General features: G+C 42.3%; 1 long non-coding RNA gene across 1 annotated transcript in view; it reads right to left on the bottom strand.

The window, feature by feature from the left end:
• LOC308475882 overlaps positions 1-14,768 on the bottom strand; it is a 111,451-nt gene that overhangs the window by 62,596 nt on the left and 34,087 nt on the right. The gene's annotated exons all lie outside the window — the stretch shown is intronic.

Genomic DNA, 14,768 nt, shown 5'->3' with positions numbered 1-14,768 from the left:
GGGACTCGTGGACCTAGCTCTGAGATCATCACTGTGGTGCCCCTGGGTGCAATGGTACTCTGGAAGACTCTGGGTATGCCACAAGAATAGGTGCTGCCCATGACATTCTCTTCCATTTTCACTTGTGCCCACGAGTCCCAAAGAGTTGGCAACACTGATCTAGCATATAATGTTTTTCTTCATCTGCATCCCCAAATTTCTACCTCGCCACTGTAGCTTTGATAGTGGAATGGTTTGTTCCTAGTATGAGTTGCCTCCATTTTAACAACTGCGGACCCTCCAAGTGTCCCAATTTTCCAGGGACGTCCCTGATTTAGAGAAGTCATCCCGGTTTCTGGTTTGATCCTGAAATGTCCTGCTTTTCCTTAGGACGTCCCTATTTTATCAGAGAAATGGTGGAGGGTATGGAGTTATCTGACCCCCGAGTCGTCTGAAGGCAATCCTGTATAGGGAAGTTTTTAAAAAATGTTTAATGTTTTATTATGCTTTTATATGTGTTGGTAGCTGCCCAGAGTGACTGGGGCAACCCAGTAAGATGTGCATACTTTCATTTGTGTTTATGTCGCGCCGGTCTCCCGAGGGTTGCGCAGAGCTGCCTGCATTCTGAAGCCTGGGGTGCGCTGAAGAGCGTGCCCGGGCTTCGCGCAGCTCTCTGCAAGCCTGCGGAGACCGGCGCGACTTCTCGCCGGGCTCCCTAGGCTTGCGGATAGCAGGCTGTTCTTGGGGCTGGGGTCGGGGGAAGCTCAGGCTTCCCCCGTGCCAGCCCCGTGCCTGGGGGGGGGGAATAATTTTTTTTTCTTTATTCCCCCCCCAAAAAAAACCTAGGTGCGTCCTATGGGGCGGTGCGTCCTATGGGGTGAAAAATACGGTATTTTTGTATGTAATTCTTACTATTATTAAGGTACAGTACTATGAGTAAAATGTGCACAGATGGCCTTATTTCATGCACTCAAGTCTTTCCCCAATATAAGCATTTTGTTTTGGTTCACAGGAAGTGTGAATTAGGTAGATCCACATTAAAATGTGAGCCAAACCAAATTCTCCCTCATTCCTACTGTTTTTGATACTCATCCCTGAAAAAGCACCACCATATATATAGCCTATTTTGATTTTACTGCACATAGGAAACAGCATTACCAGGTTAGATTATTTGTCTGTTTTGACTGGCAGCAGATATCCAGTGCTTCAGGCAAGAAGGCCTTTTGCATCAACTGATCCTTTTAACAGGAGATGCCAAAGATTGTGCTTGTCACCTTCACATGAAAAGCGGGTGTTTTACCTCTGAGCCACGACTCCTTTCTTTTTTAAAAGCCAATTGCTTAAAAAAATGGATGCAGGTCCCTACAGTTGCCATTCTTCCAGTTTTAAGGCCCCCTGACCCTTGCTCTACAGAAATTCAGTTTCTCAATATGAGGAGGTGCATGCATGTAAATTCATATGCACACAACTAATGCACCATATAGCGTACATTCTACTCTTTCATATCCTGGTCTGAAGCTCAACATCAAAAAACAAATATCATGGCCACTGGTCCCATCACCTCCTGGCAAATAGAAGGGAAAGAAATGGAGGCAGTGAGAGATTTTACTTTCTTGGGCTCCATGATCACTGCAGATGGTGACAGCAGTCACAAAATTAAAAAATGCCTGCTTCTTGGGAGAAAAGCGATGACAAACCTAGACAGCATCTTAAAAAGCAGAGACATCACCTTGCTGACAAAGGTCCATATAGTTAAAGTTATGATTTTCCCAGTAGTGATGTATGGAAGTGAAAGCTGGACCAAAAAGAAGGCTGATCGCCTAGGAATTGATGCTTTTGAATTATGGTGCTGGAGGAGACTCTGGAGAGTCCCATGGACTGCAAGAAGATCAAACGTATCCATTCTTAAGGAAATCAGCCCTGAGTGCTCACTGGAAGGACAGATCCTGAAGCTGAGACTCCAATACTTTGCCCCCCTCATGAGAAGAGAAGGCTCCCTGGAAAAGACCCTGATGTTGGGAAAGATGGAGGGCAGAAGGAGAAGGGGACAACAGAAGACAAGATGGTTGGACAGTGTTCTCGAAGCTACCAATGTGAGTTTGACCAAACTGCGGGAGGCAGTGGAAGACAGGAGTGCCTGGTGTGCTCTGGACCATGGGGTCATGAAGAGTCGGACACGACTAAACGACTAAACAACAACAACAGCTAGTGAGGCGGAATTTAAATTGCCAAATGATGCTTGTCAAATAGGCTATAGTTAGCTGGCAGAGGATAACTTTCAATGGTGTGTGGGGGGGGGTTAGACAGTAATCCATACTGTAAGAATAAAGCTCACAGGTATGACCCTGTTTTCATCTTTGAAGTGTTGGAAATCTAGGAAGCATGTAGGAAGGTACTGTATGTAAGCAGGTTGTGATGGCCGCATAGTCAGTAAGCATAATCCAAAATGCTTGTTGGCTCTTGCTTTGTGGATGGAGGTGGGAAATAGATCAAACAGTAGTTGGAGTAAATTAGGGTCATTTTTATTAATAATCAGATCTCCCTGGAATGTGCAGGAAATCTGCTCTTCTTAAAACTTAAAGGTAAAGGTAAAGGTACCCCTGCCCGTACGGGCCAGTCGTGTCCGACTCTGGGGTTGCGCGCCCATCTCGCTTAAGAGGCCGGGGGCCAGCGCTGTCCGAAGACACTTCCGGGTCACGTGGCCAGCGTGACGAAGCTGCTCTGGCAAGCCAGCACCAGCGTAGCATGCTATAAAGCGATACCTATTTATCTACTTGCACTTAAGGGTGCTTTCGAACTGCTAGGTGGGCAGGAGCTGGGACCGAACGATGGGAGCTCACCCCGCCGCGGGGAATCGAACTGCCGACCATACGATCGGCAAGTTCTAGGCGCTGAGGTTTTACCCACAGCGCCACCCGCGTCCCTGAACTTAAAAAGTATGATATCCTGGGCAAACCATCCTTAAAAGGCCAAAGAAGAAAAGTGCTGCTAGAATTACTGCTTCCTGGTTTCTTGTTTACTTTTGGCTGGTGAATGAAGGGATGAAGAAGGAGTTTGGGTGCTCATCACTGGGCTTAACATGATTTTTTTCACCAGCTGATGTGCTCCAGTCGGGCATGAGCTAGATGGCTAGTCTGACTAGGTCAACTCAGGCTAGATCTATACTCACTCTTTAAACGTCCTTAGAACGATGTTTTTGATACCATTCTAAAATGTAAACGCATTTGATTTCTCTTTCGCTTCCTTTCCTACAATGCCTACCCACTTATTTGACAGGGAGAGAGCTCTGTAGCACCCTCTGGCGTGGTGTCACTTTTTAATAATGCATTAAGAACGTTTTAAAAGAATGTCACATGGCTATGATTATCATAAACTCCTTTTTAAAACTCCTTTTTAGCATTTAAAAGCTTGAGTGTAGATGATGAAGAAGAAGAGTTTGGACTTGATATCCCGCCTTTCACTCCCTTAAGGAGTCTCAAAGCAGCTAACCATCTACTTTCCCTTTCTCCCCCACAACAAACAACACTCTGTGAGGTGAGTGAGGCTGAGAGACTTCAGAGAAGTGTGACTAGCCCAAGGTCACCCAGCAGCTGAATGTGGAGGAGCAGGGAAGTGAACCCAGTTCACCAGATTATGAGTCCACCGCTCTTAACCACTACACCACACTGGCTCTTAGATGAGTTCTAAGTGCACCCCTCCATTTGTCACCTTTTAAACTGATGCCAAAACCAGAGGAGCAAAAAGTTCAAAACAGAAAGTCCTCTTCTTCATAAGCCGTCTGCTCATCCCTGACCACTACCATGTTAGGTCATGGTGGACCAAACAACATGGTTGATCTGAATCTCCTCACAAACTGACTGCCACATATTTTTAAAAAAGCTTCAAACCAGGAGGAGACTAAGGGAGAAGTTACCTGAATGACTGACTACTCTTTCCTTTTGCAACATGCATTTCTTCTGCGAGGAATCAAAAACTTCAGCTATGTATACATATCTGACCTCCCAAAATGATTCCTACAATATTTCAGCATTCCAATTATGTAAGGAATAGGTGAGATTTCTTGTTTCATGACTTGGGAATAGATTAAATAATTAGAAGGAACTGTGTGCAATGTTCCTTTGTCAGCAAGTTAATAATGTTCCTGACACACTAAACAAGTGTAAAATAGGGTTATTCACAACTATTACTAAGTTAAAATATAGAAAGACAACATTACACATAACTTAAAAGTCAACAGAAAATGCATCTGAGATCGTCGGGTGGAGTTGCTATGTGCGTGTTCTTTTTTTTTTTAAGTGATAATTATGCTTGTACGTTTTTTCACTTCATTATTCTTGTATGCATTTGTATTGAAACAAACTAGTCTCTTCCAACTCTATGATTCTATGATTCAAACTGACTGTCTCCATTTTATGACACCATATGTTTGTTGTGGCGTGTGTGACATCCCCTCACTGGATGTAGCTTCCTCCCTAGATAACTGGGAACTAGCTGGATCCTTACTCTCGCCCAGGTAACAATTCCTGTCTGCTATTCTGACTTGCTAAAACTGACAGCATTTAAACACTGGGTGTTTCTTAGGCTCACAATACTGTCTGAAATCTTTGAAGGCTTCTAGCATGGGTTTTTTGTTTGTTTGTTTTTTGGTTGGAACTGCACACACATTTTGCATGTTGTTGTGGGTATCTAGTGCCTTCTCACCAATGTAGTGCAAAATAATTGCAACCCTATAATCTTCTGGATACAGAAGATTGTTGTTTGCTCTGGATACAGCGAAGTACAGAAGAAGCTTTTGCTCCCACTCCATCCTGCCCTCTCCCAAATCTCCTGTCACCCTCATCTCAGAAGGCTTAAAGAAATTCATTTTGCAGCTTCCAGCAAACACTTTGCTAGAAATATTTTTGGCTCACTGAAGCTGCAGGTCCACTTCGGACACCATGTAGCATCCCATGGGTTCAGGAAACGTACAAGTGTGCTGATGCCATTGGATGGCACCTTTTGTCCCCCAGGACCATTGAAATGTATGTACTCTGTGAACTCACTTTGAACTCTATCCCTGGACCCAGAAATCTCTGCATGTCCTGCCCAATTAACAGATATCAAAAAATAAAATAAAAACGGGCAACTAATTGACTGATGAAGCAGAAAATAATTGCCAGATTTAATGAGGACCTTTCTCAGTTCAAATATTCCATTGCATGGATTAAGTCCTGCAAAATTTAAAGGAGGTGAATGAGCTCCTGGCCATCAGCATTCTGAATTATAGGCAATGTAGAATTACTTGGCTTACTGCCCCATGCTCACTTGGAAACAGAGGGGCAGGTAAGAGTATCAGGTGCCCTTTTACACCAGCCTAGCCTCTTCAGGTGTTCTCTAATTTGTTTGTTTGTGTGTTTAAAAAGAGACTTGGATCAATTTGCTCTAGCAACAACTGATCTTACCTGAGCAGGCAAAAGCAGCTGATGTTAGAGCAAATGGTTTGTAAGAGACCATCAGAATTTAGGGGTGCCCAGATGAAAAAGACAACAGGGCTCCTGCCCTTTTAATAGTTGTGCAGAAGATGGAACTTGAGCAGGTGTAGCTTGCATGAGAGCTACACCTGCCGAATTTCCATCTAGTGTACAACTATTAGGGACAGAAGCATCTGGCTGCCCTGGAGAATGGATAGGAGCAGAAGGATTTCTCTTCTCATTCTAACATCTTGAAGAAGAGTGGGGTGAAGCTTCATACTGTTTTTATAAACAGATTTTACTTTCCTGCAAATATTCAAATGGCTGATGAGCTAAATCATCTGAATTAGTTAAATCAACTTATTTCACAGCTGTCTTGCGGTTGCAAATGTCTGGGTAATTTACTTAAAATTTCAGCTAATCATATTATTGCCTTAAGTTTATGTAACTGTAACTTCAGTCATTAAAATTAAATTGATTACAGAATAACTGATATTAAAAAGTTATGAAGAACACTGAGCTCCATTATTACTTAACCTGGGTCAAATGTATTTCCTTGTAAAAGGATCCCTAATGCTATCATGAAGAACATTAAAGAAAGAAAGAAATTAACAAGCAGAAAAGATTAAAAGGAACAAAATGCAGAAGGTTCCAGATGAGAAAATGCATTTGTTTATATATACTGAATCCATTTTAATTGCATTCCAAGGACGCAATTCTATATGTGTCTACTCAGATGTAAGTCCCATAGTCCTGTGACCTAAATGGAAAGTAGAGAGATATTTGGGGTCTTCTCCCGATCCTTTATAGAGTACAGGTAAAGTCTTAGAGAGAGCCATAGCTGATTTCTGTTTGAATCCAAGGCTGTGGCTGTGGGAGTAACAAGACCCTCCATGATAGACTCAGGTTGTATATATGTGGAAATAAACCATATATTATGAAGACACCACAGTCTCTGCTGTGCCTCATTTCTAAAAGGAAACACGAACCCTGGGTAAGAGCTTGGCACCCCTAAATTCTGATGGTCTCTTACAAACCATTTGCTCTAACATCATGCGAGCCATGGCGGATAGTAAGACAAATAACCTAGCTTTTAGTGGAAACCAAACTGTAGCAGAACAGAGACATAAAGGGAAAAGTGGCAACATCATCCTCCATCACCACTCGGAGTTTGGGGTGCAGGACTACACTATTGTAGTGTCACATTGCAGAAAATAATTGTTATCACAAGGATGGAGGGTGATGTTGCCACTTTTCCCTTTATGTCTCTGTTCTGCTACAGTTTGGTTTCCACTAAAAGCTAGGTTATTTGTCTTACTATCCGCCATGGCTGAATTAATTATGTAATGAATTGTGTAATGTATTTCCATGGAAGGAAAACATCAAAAACAAAGCAGAAAATAACGCAATTAGTAATACAACATTTGTGGACAAAAAAGACTAATAATAGTGAATTCTGCTCGCACCCATGTTTCTGTTCCTGGCAGGGATTGGGGCAATTTCTGGACCCATTTCCATTTCCAATAGAATTTTCAACAGACCTTAGCATATCACATTGGGGAGATGGCTATGTTAACCCACCTAAAAAGGTAAAGGTAAAGGACCCCTGACAGTTAAGTCCAGTTGCGAACAACTCTGGGGTTGCAGCACTCATCTCGCTTTACTGGCCGAGGGAGCCAATGTTTGTCCGCAGACAATTTTTCTGGGTCATGTGACCAGCATGACTAAGCCGCTTCTAGCGAACCAGAGCAGTGCACGGAAATGCCGTTTACCTTCCCGCCTGAGTGGTACCTATTTATCTACTTGCACTTTTTGGTGTGCTTTCGAACTGCTAGGTCGGCAGGAGCTAGGACCGACTAATCTTGTGTGCTAGTTTGTCACACAGAGAGTGTTTAAGAGAGCAATTCTATAGCAGGATCTTCTGGGATGAGCAGGTTGGGATATTGTGGATGCCTGGATGATCTAGCAGGCTCCTCGTGAAACTGGCCTATGTCACCTTCAGATGGATATATGCCCATGTATCTCCCCCTTCTTGGCTCACTGAACCCAGGGATTTTAAGCCAGAGTAAGACCAGATAAAGGAACATACTGGAGTTGGCGGGGGGTGGGCAGAGAAGGGGCAAATTAAGATTGATCCTAAGACTGTTCAACCTAGTCATGTGACCAGCCCAGTAAAAAGGGCTGCGTAGATGAAACACTATTTTAGAAACTTTCTCCCCACTCAACACTCTTCCAGGCTTAGGCCAGCTCAGTGCTGCTGAACAGCGTTTGGATCTGGTGTACGTTATGGCAGCTTAACTCACACTGTCTTGCTTGTATAGGATTGTTCCCTAAAACAAAGCAAGGCATGGGGAGCATTCAACAATAAGACAATCTAAAGTAGTACAGCCGAGACTTGTCACACCAGCCTCCTTGCTGTACCTGCTCATTCTGTGTAATGTTTACAGCAGTTCTAATCTCCTTTTGTCAGAGTAGAAGGAGGAAGGGGAATAGCATGAAAGCAGTACTTCTGAGGGTGAAGAGATAAAGAAAATGAGAGAAAACAGAAATCTGAAATGAAAAAATAGGGAGTGGGAAGATCGAAAGGGATATGCAAAGCATTGATTTTATGGGTTCATGTGTCTAAGTCTAAATATATTATATACACATGGAAATGAAGCACATGCAAGAATAAGGGGAAATGTTTATACGATGTATTAGAAAATATAGCAGTTGTGAAGAATGGGTGGAGGCAGGTGGCAAGGGACACAGTTAAATGCTTATAAAGGGTTACAGAATACCCCTGAACACAACCTGGTTTCCCATAAAGAGTGCTGACCTCTGTTCACTCTCCAAATAGTCCGTTTTGCCAGGTATAAATGGCTCCCTGTGCATTCCTGAGGCTGCTGACAAAGGTTATAATCGGAGACATAGAAGTTCATAGTCTGCCAAGCGTGAGTTATTGGTGCCTAGGGCTGCCCTAACTTGCAGTGTTTTAATAGGTTATGCTGGTTTTACAGGCCGTCACATAGAGCATTTATTGATTTTCCTGACACCTCTCACCTTCTTACAAACCACCTTCTCTCTTGGTTGTTCTCCATGCAGTCGTGCATAATAACGTGGTCTGGGCTGAGATGCCACCTGCCCCATGCCAGGGTGTGTAAATCCTAAGGTGTGCTAATCATGGAGGACACATGGCTTGGGGGCACACCTGCAGTTTTTAGTTTTATCTATTCCTTTTTCTTTTAAGAGTAGGTGGAGAATATGAGGGAAATAAATCATGGCAGAAGGAGGGAGGGGGAAAAGAGGGGCAATCACTTCATAAAAGATGGGAAAATATTCGTCTGAACGTACATAATTTTTAGTTGCACACAGGCTGCATCTACACGGTTATAAAAACACTGTGAAAATGCTCTGGAAAAAAACATTTTAAAGCTCACAATGGAAAATTTCATAGAGTTCCGATTTCAGCTCTACATTGCCATCTGGTGTCACAGTGTTATAACACATTCATAACGTTTTATTTTTACTAATGTAGCTGCGTTCACAGTCCTGGGATTGCTGAATGATACTCAGCCTTTTGGAAATATTTTGTTACAACTACCTATCATTTTCCTTCTTGTACATGTGTGCCATATATCTCACCAAAGCTACTCAAGCTATACTTTGCAGTTACAAACCAACATCCCACAACATCAGCATAAGATGGGACACATTTAATTATTTCTATCCTGTTTTTCTACTAAGTCTAATGGATCCAGTATTGCTCTTAGGAATACATCTATCCTCAGCTTTAGATATTAATGCAATTATTATTGTCACATAAAGCGCCGAGGTGACTGCTAGTGGCATGATGATCAGGTATACCTTGTTCCAAATCTTACTCAGCCCTGAATCTCACTGTGTGGATTTGGGCCAGTGAAATTCACAGTATTTCTCACAGTAAAGACTGTTCCACTGGAACACAGCCTTCCCACAGAAAATCTCAAGCATATTTTTTTTTTTTTGGGGGGGGGAAGATCTTCCCCCAAATCTCAAAGCCATACAGTGGTACCTCACAAGATGAATGCCTCGCAAGACAAAAAACTCGCTAGACGAAAGGGTTTTTTGTTTTTTGAGCTGCTTCGCAAGACGATTTTCCCTATGGGCTTGCTTCGCAAGACGGAAACGTCTTGCAAGTTTGTTTCCTTTTTCTTAACACTGTTAATACAGTTGCGACTTGACTTCGAGGAGCAACTCATAGAACGCAGTGTGGTAGCCTTTTTTGAGGTTTTTAAAGACTTTGGTGATTTTTGAAGCTTTTCCAAAACTTTCCCGACACCGTGCTTCGCAAGACGAAAAAAACCGCAAGACGACAAAACTCGCGGAACGAATTAATTTCGTCTTGCGAGGCACCACTGTACACTCTTTCACACCAAACATTTTATAGTTCCTTTGAATTACAGAGACATTTATATCAATCTCCTGTTCTCTGACCAATCAGCTCTCTGCGCCACTCTGCCAATCCAAATCCAAAAATACAGCTGTAGCAAAAAGGTCCCGCCCATGTGTCTCTAAGCAGAAAAAGAGCTTTCCCCCTATCCATAGATGTACAGAGAATAACTGACTTTTTTCCCCCCTTTTTGAGAAAGAAGGGGACATTGGCACCCCTGTACATGTGTAATGATGCAGTTTCCTAAACAAGTGCTGTACAAGTGACAAAAACAGCAAGGTTAAAAATTGCAGCCCTGCCAAGTCAAAATGTTATGAGCCGCCACTGATCTCTCGGCAAAACCTGCTTATTATTGTGAAGGTGAAAGGCAGAGGAGAGAATAGTGTGTGCTTTTCTGGCCTCTTTAGAGAAAAATACTGAATAAAAATACAATAAATACAATAAATACATTTAGAGCATTCATTCATTCATTATTGTTATGAAACTCCATACTTCAAAATGCTTTAAAAGTGGCATGCAGTCCAATTCATATTCCTTCAGATCAAAAGTGTGTTCTACTGTATTCAGTGGGGAATGGCTAAGAGTGAACTGGATCACAGTATAACAGGGGAAAGGAACCATTACCTTTATATTATGCGGTATGTTTCTACCATATTCTTGTTTTAGATGATTGGCAGATCGGCCTTTGAACTGCGGTGTATAAATTTCATATCAAGATAAAGAGCTGTATATTTCATATATAGATAAAGGTAGTGAGAGAAAGAACATGTCCCCCCCCCCCCCCGATTCTAGTGCTCCAAACCAATTCAGGGCTTCCTGTGCATGCTTTTAGAATAAATTCAGGCTATAATCCGAGACACCTGGGGGGAGGGACACCTGTGGTTTTACAGATGTTGTTGGGCTCCATCTCCCTTGATCCCTAACCACTGGCCTTGCTGGCTGGGGCTGGTAGGAACGGAGCCCAACAGCATCTGAAGGGTTACAGGTTCCCCATCCCTGCTATACACATTCACCTGGGGGGGGGGGGGAGCTCCATAGAATACAATGAGACTTGTGGAAGACCTGTACATTTAGGATTGTGCTGTGAAAGAGATTGGAGATGTATTGAAACTGTAGATGTGTATGAAGGAGCACATCTACAGTTTCAGTACACATGGTGTTAAATCAATTCTAAATCAGACCCTCCTTGCAATAGCCCTGAGTTTGTCTTAATCTTTGGGAAATTACTCAATGACTCTTTAGAGGGAAGAAATTGAAGCTTGCAGCAAGCTCCTAGGTATCTTGCATATCCGAGATGCCACTTAGAAAAAGTGGGGGTGGAGATTGTGCTGCCACCTTTATAGACCATACGGTGTATGATTATTACTTAGGAACACCCATATCTCTGTTTAACTCACTTGTTCTACATTGCGTAACTCTGAACAATTAATTCAATGGATCTATAAATTGGTTTAGGCATACCAAAGGCACAGATCTACTTACTTTCTAAAAAGAGAAAAACAAGGATGACTATTGACCTCTGTTGATAACATTTTTCAGACTTTGTTCTGGGCAAAACCTCGGGCTCCTTGAAAACTTACGAAAACTTCAGTAATGGTAGGGTAATGTCCCTGAAACAAAGCTTGGCCATCCCTACCAATCTTCCTTTCCAATGCAGCACCACAGTGTAGGTATGTCTCTGTGTTTTTGCATATGCACAGTAATATATCTGTATCATCCTCATTAAAGTTCCTGGACCCTCAGAACTAGAGTGACAAAACTTAAGCATGGGGTGCTTGGTTGTAACCTACTGGGTTGAATGCCTCCTGCAGAACACGTACGAAGGGTCACCCAACCAAAGACCTTGGAGAGGTCAAGGGCAAGAAGATAGCTTGGCAAAGGGATAACATGAGGAGAAGAAATAATCTATCAATGCTGTATGTTCGTCTTTGGAGGATGCCAGCACTACTGAACCAAATAAAAGTAAAGCAAAACAGGGTTTTTCTTTCTATCTTTTGTACTCTCTCTCTCTCTCTCTCTCTCTCTCTGTGTGTGTGTGTGTGTGTGTGAATGATAGTACAGATGGCTTTAGAGTAGCACAGATTCATTGCAAAAATGGTCTGATTATACTTTTCTTTCACATAAAAGGTGGTTAACTTGATTTCCCATTATTTTCCCTTTTTCTCCCTGTAGTGCATTTAGACATTTCCCCCCATCTGAACTGATAAATATGTTGTTCTAACATTGGTGTTTTATTAAATAAAAATTCCACTCAGCATCTTGGGACTTCTTCCAGTATTTCAGGCATACCCTTTCCCTCCTTTTATGGCCATTTTTCTCACACCTTTTTTTTCTTGAGCAGCTATTTGTCAAAGATGTAAGTTATAAAGAAGGAGCAGATATTCTCTCTCCCCCCCCTCGCTGTGTATCTAAAATAAATATCCTCTCTCTATTGTTCGTGAGTCCAGAAGCAAAATGTTTTGCTAGAAGCCAGAAACTGTTCTTTCTATATGCCATTCATTCATAATCAGTCTTCTTACTTTCACTGGCACCAAATATAATGTGATCATTTTGTTCTCCATGTGTAATATGTGATCTTAGTTTGACCATGCTGGAGAGGGCTACTAGCCTATTGCTTAGGCCAGCAGCAAAAGAGAGAGCTCACGTCACCCACAGTGCAGATCACACTACATGGGAAGTGCAGTTGGAGAACTGGCCAACGGGTTGTTTTCAGGCTTGGCTGGAAGTGACAACATGCCATTGACAAAGGGGCATCCTTAATCAGCCCAGGAGTCTTATAAGAAGCCTTGTGTTCAGTTAGTCAAAAGTTCTCTCTGAGACTGGTTGGGAGCCGGCCAAGTACATTTATTCGTTACCCCACTTATAAAGGGCTTCCTATATGTCACTCAGTGTGGTCACAGCTATAACACAAGACAGACCAGTTGATGATGAAGTAGCTCTGCTTCCCCAGAACAACCAAGTTATTAGGGAAGTGACTTCAGGACCTGATCAGAATAAGATTGTGAGGCGAAGTGAGCCAAAGTTACTACCAGAATATATATATTTTCTTCCACACTGTTGTTACCATTTCATTTTCCCCAGCTTCTGTGTTCTAGTCATTCACAACAACTCGGGAACAGGCTCCTCAGGCTGGAAAGCACAAACTAAGCCATAGAAGATTTCACAATTAACTTTTGTGAGAAGAGCATTTCTAGCAGAAATTTGAAACATTTAGTCCCAGAATGGAACTCTCCCATAGAGACCTATTCTATGGAACAACATTTTCAAAGGTGTCTCAGTGAATTCAAAGTCTCCTGATTGCTCATAATGTTCCAAACTTTAAGCCTTTTGGAAAATCCTCCTAATGCAGATGTGCATATGAAATTGTAATCCTCTCTGGATTTTTTTATTATTATTTAAGGCGACCACCACCTGGAAAACTACGCTAAAGGCTTAAAACAGGTATAAAAACAAATCCTTACAAAATCAATATATATTAAATGAGATTGAAATTAGTTGTTTCATTTGTACACTGTTTGTGCTGCTCCTCTGAGACTTTATTAAGGCTCTTAATGTAAAAAAAAAAAATCTTTTCGAAAAATGCAGTACTTAATGGCTATTGCTATTTATATACTTCCATTAAGAAGGAAATGAGTGGAAATGTTTTCAATTGAAATGCTAATAGAAAGGGGGAAAAAACTTAATTTTCCATGAAGGAAAAGTCATTTCTGCTTATATTAAGTATCTCTTTGAAACATTATTCTTCACATCCAGAGATTTTTTTTCTAATTAAATAAATCCATATTTGCCTCTTTTAGTTATAAGGATGATTTTCATAGACACTGTCAACTGTCAAGAATACTTGTAACTTCTTTTGAATTTCATCCATAGAAACATGCATATAATGTATCTGACTAGGATTGAAGTTAGAAATAATAGTGGTGATGTACTTTCTCAAAGGTTCCCCAAATGGACTGAAAGCTGTGCATTTTGCAAAGGGTAATAGAACTGTCTCGCTTCAAGGCTCATTAAGATTGTTATTATTAGCCTTTTCATAAGACTGCCCAGCAACTATTGTGGGGTGCACTAGCCATTGCTTAGCTCTTACTGAGACTGCCTTTGATAATGAAGTTGCATCAAACCATTTGCCCCTCTAGCTACCTATTTTTCCTGAGCCAGGAAGGAGGAGAGTGGTTGCTTCAGCAGTGAAGCAGCTCAGACTGACCGTTTACACAGGGGCTGGAGCCTCACTCCCTAGCTCTCAGTCAGGCCCTGATCTGGACAAGCGTTTCCATGGACTCCCCTGACTCATAGCCTCACGTGCAGCTAGCTGGGCACTTTGGCCTGGCTTGACATCTCCTTTGCTTCTCTGGCCTTGGAGAAGACAGGTCAGTCTGAGAGCTGACTAGGAAGCCAGGTATCTGGTGTGGGAACCTGAAGACCTATGGCAGAGATAGCAAGGTCTGGTTGCTCCTCAGAGTCACTGGCACTGTGGAAATCTGCTGGAGAGCCCTGCTCCCCTTGCTCTTCATCTGAGTAGACTTCAAGTTCTGGATATGGCAGAATCCTGAGACTTCTCAAGTACTGCCTGCTCTAAGAGCAGAGTATTTGATAGCTGAAATTGTTTTCAGTTGCCTATGAGAGAAGGAGAGTGCTGGAGGGGTGGGGAGGAAGGGCTTGCAGTTTCCATGCACTGACAGCTTCCAACCAGGGAATGACTTTACAAGGGTTCTCCAATCATAGGACTTTGGGAGCAATGTTGAAGCAAGATATCAAAAGCTGCTCTGCTGTTTTCAGTACTCTGTTGCAAGCTGCAAGTTGATTTTCTCAGGGACAGTAGCACTAAAAGAATTCTGAAGCCAGTGCTGGCTGCTTTCCCTGTGTGATCTTATTCTCCCCCTTTCCTTACCCCACACCCCCCAAAAATCTGTTCAGGGGGTTCCTTCAAC

The sequence above is a fragment of the Podarcis pityusensis genome (assembly GCF_964106645.2).
Source record: "Podarcis pityusensis genome assembly, chromosome: 4".
Taxonomy (NCBI): domain Eukaryota; kingdom Metazoa; phylum Chordata; class Lepidosauria; order Squamata; family Lacertidae; genus Podarcis; species Podarcis pityusensis.
This window is presented reverse-complemented; position numbering and strand designations above follow the sequence as displayed.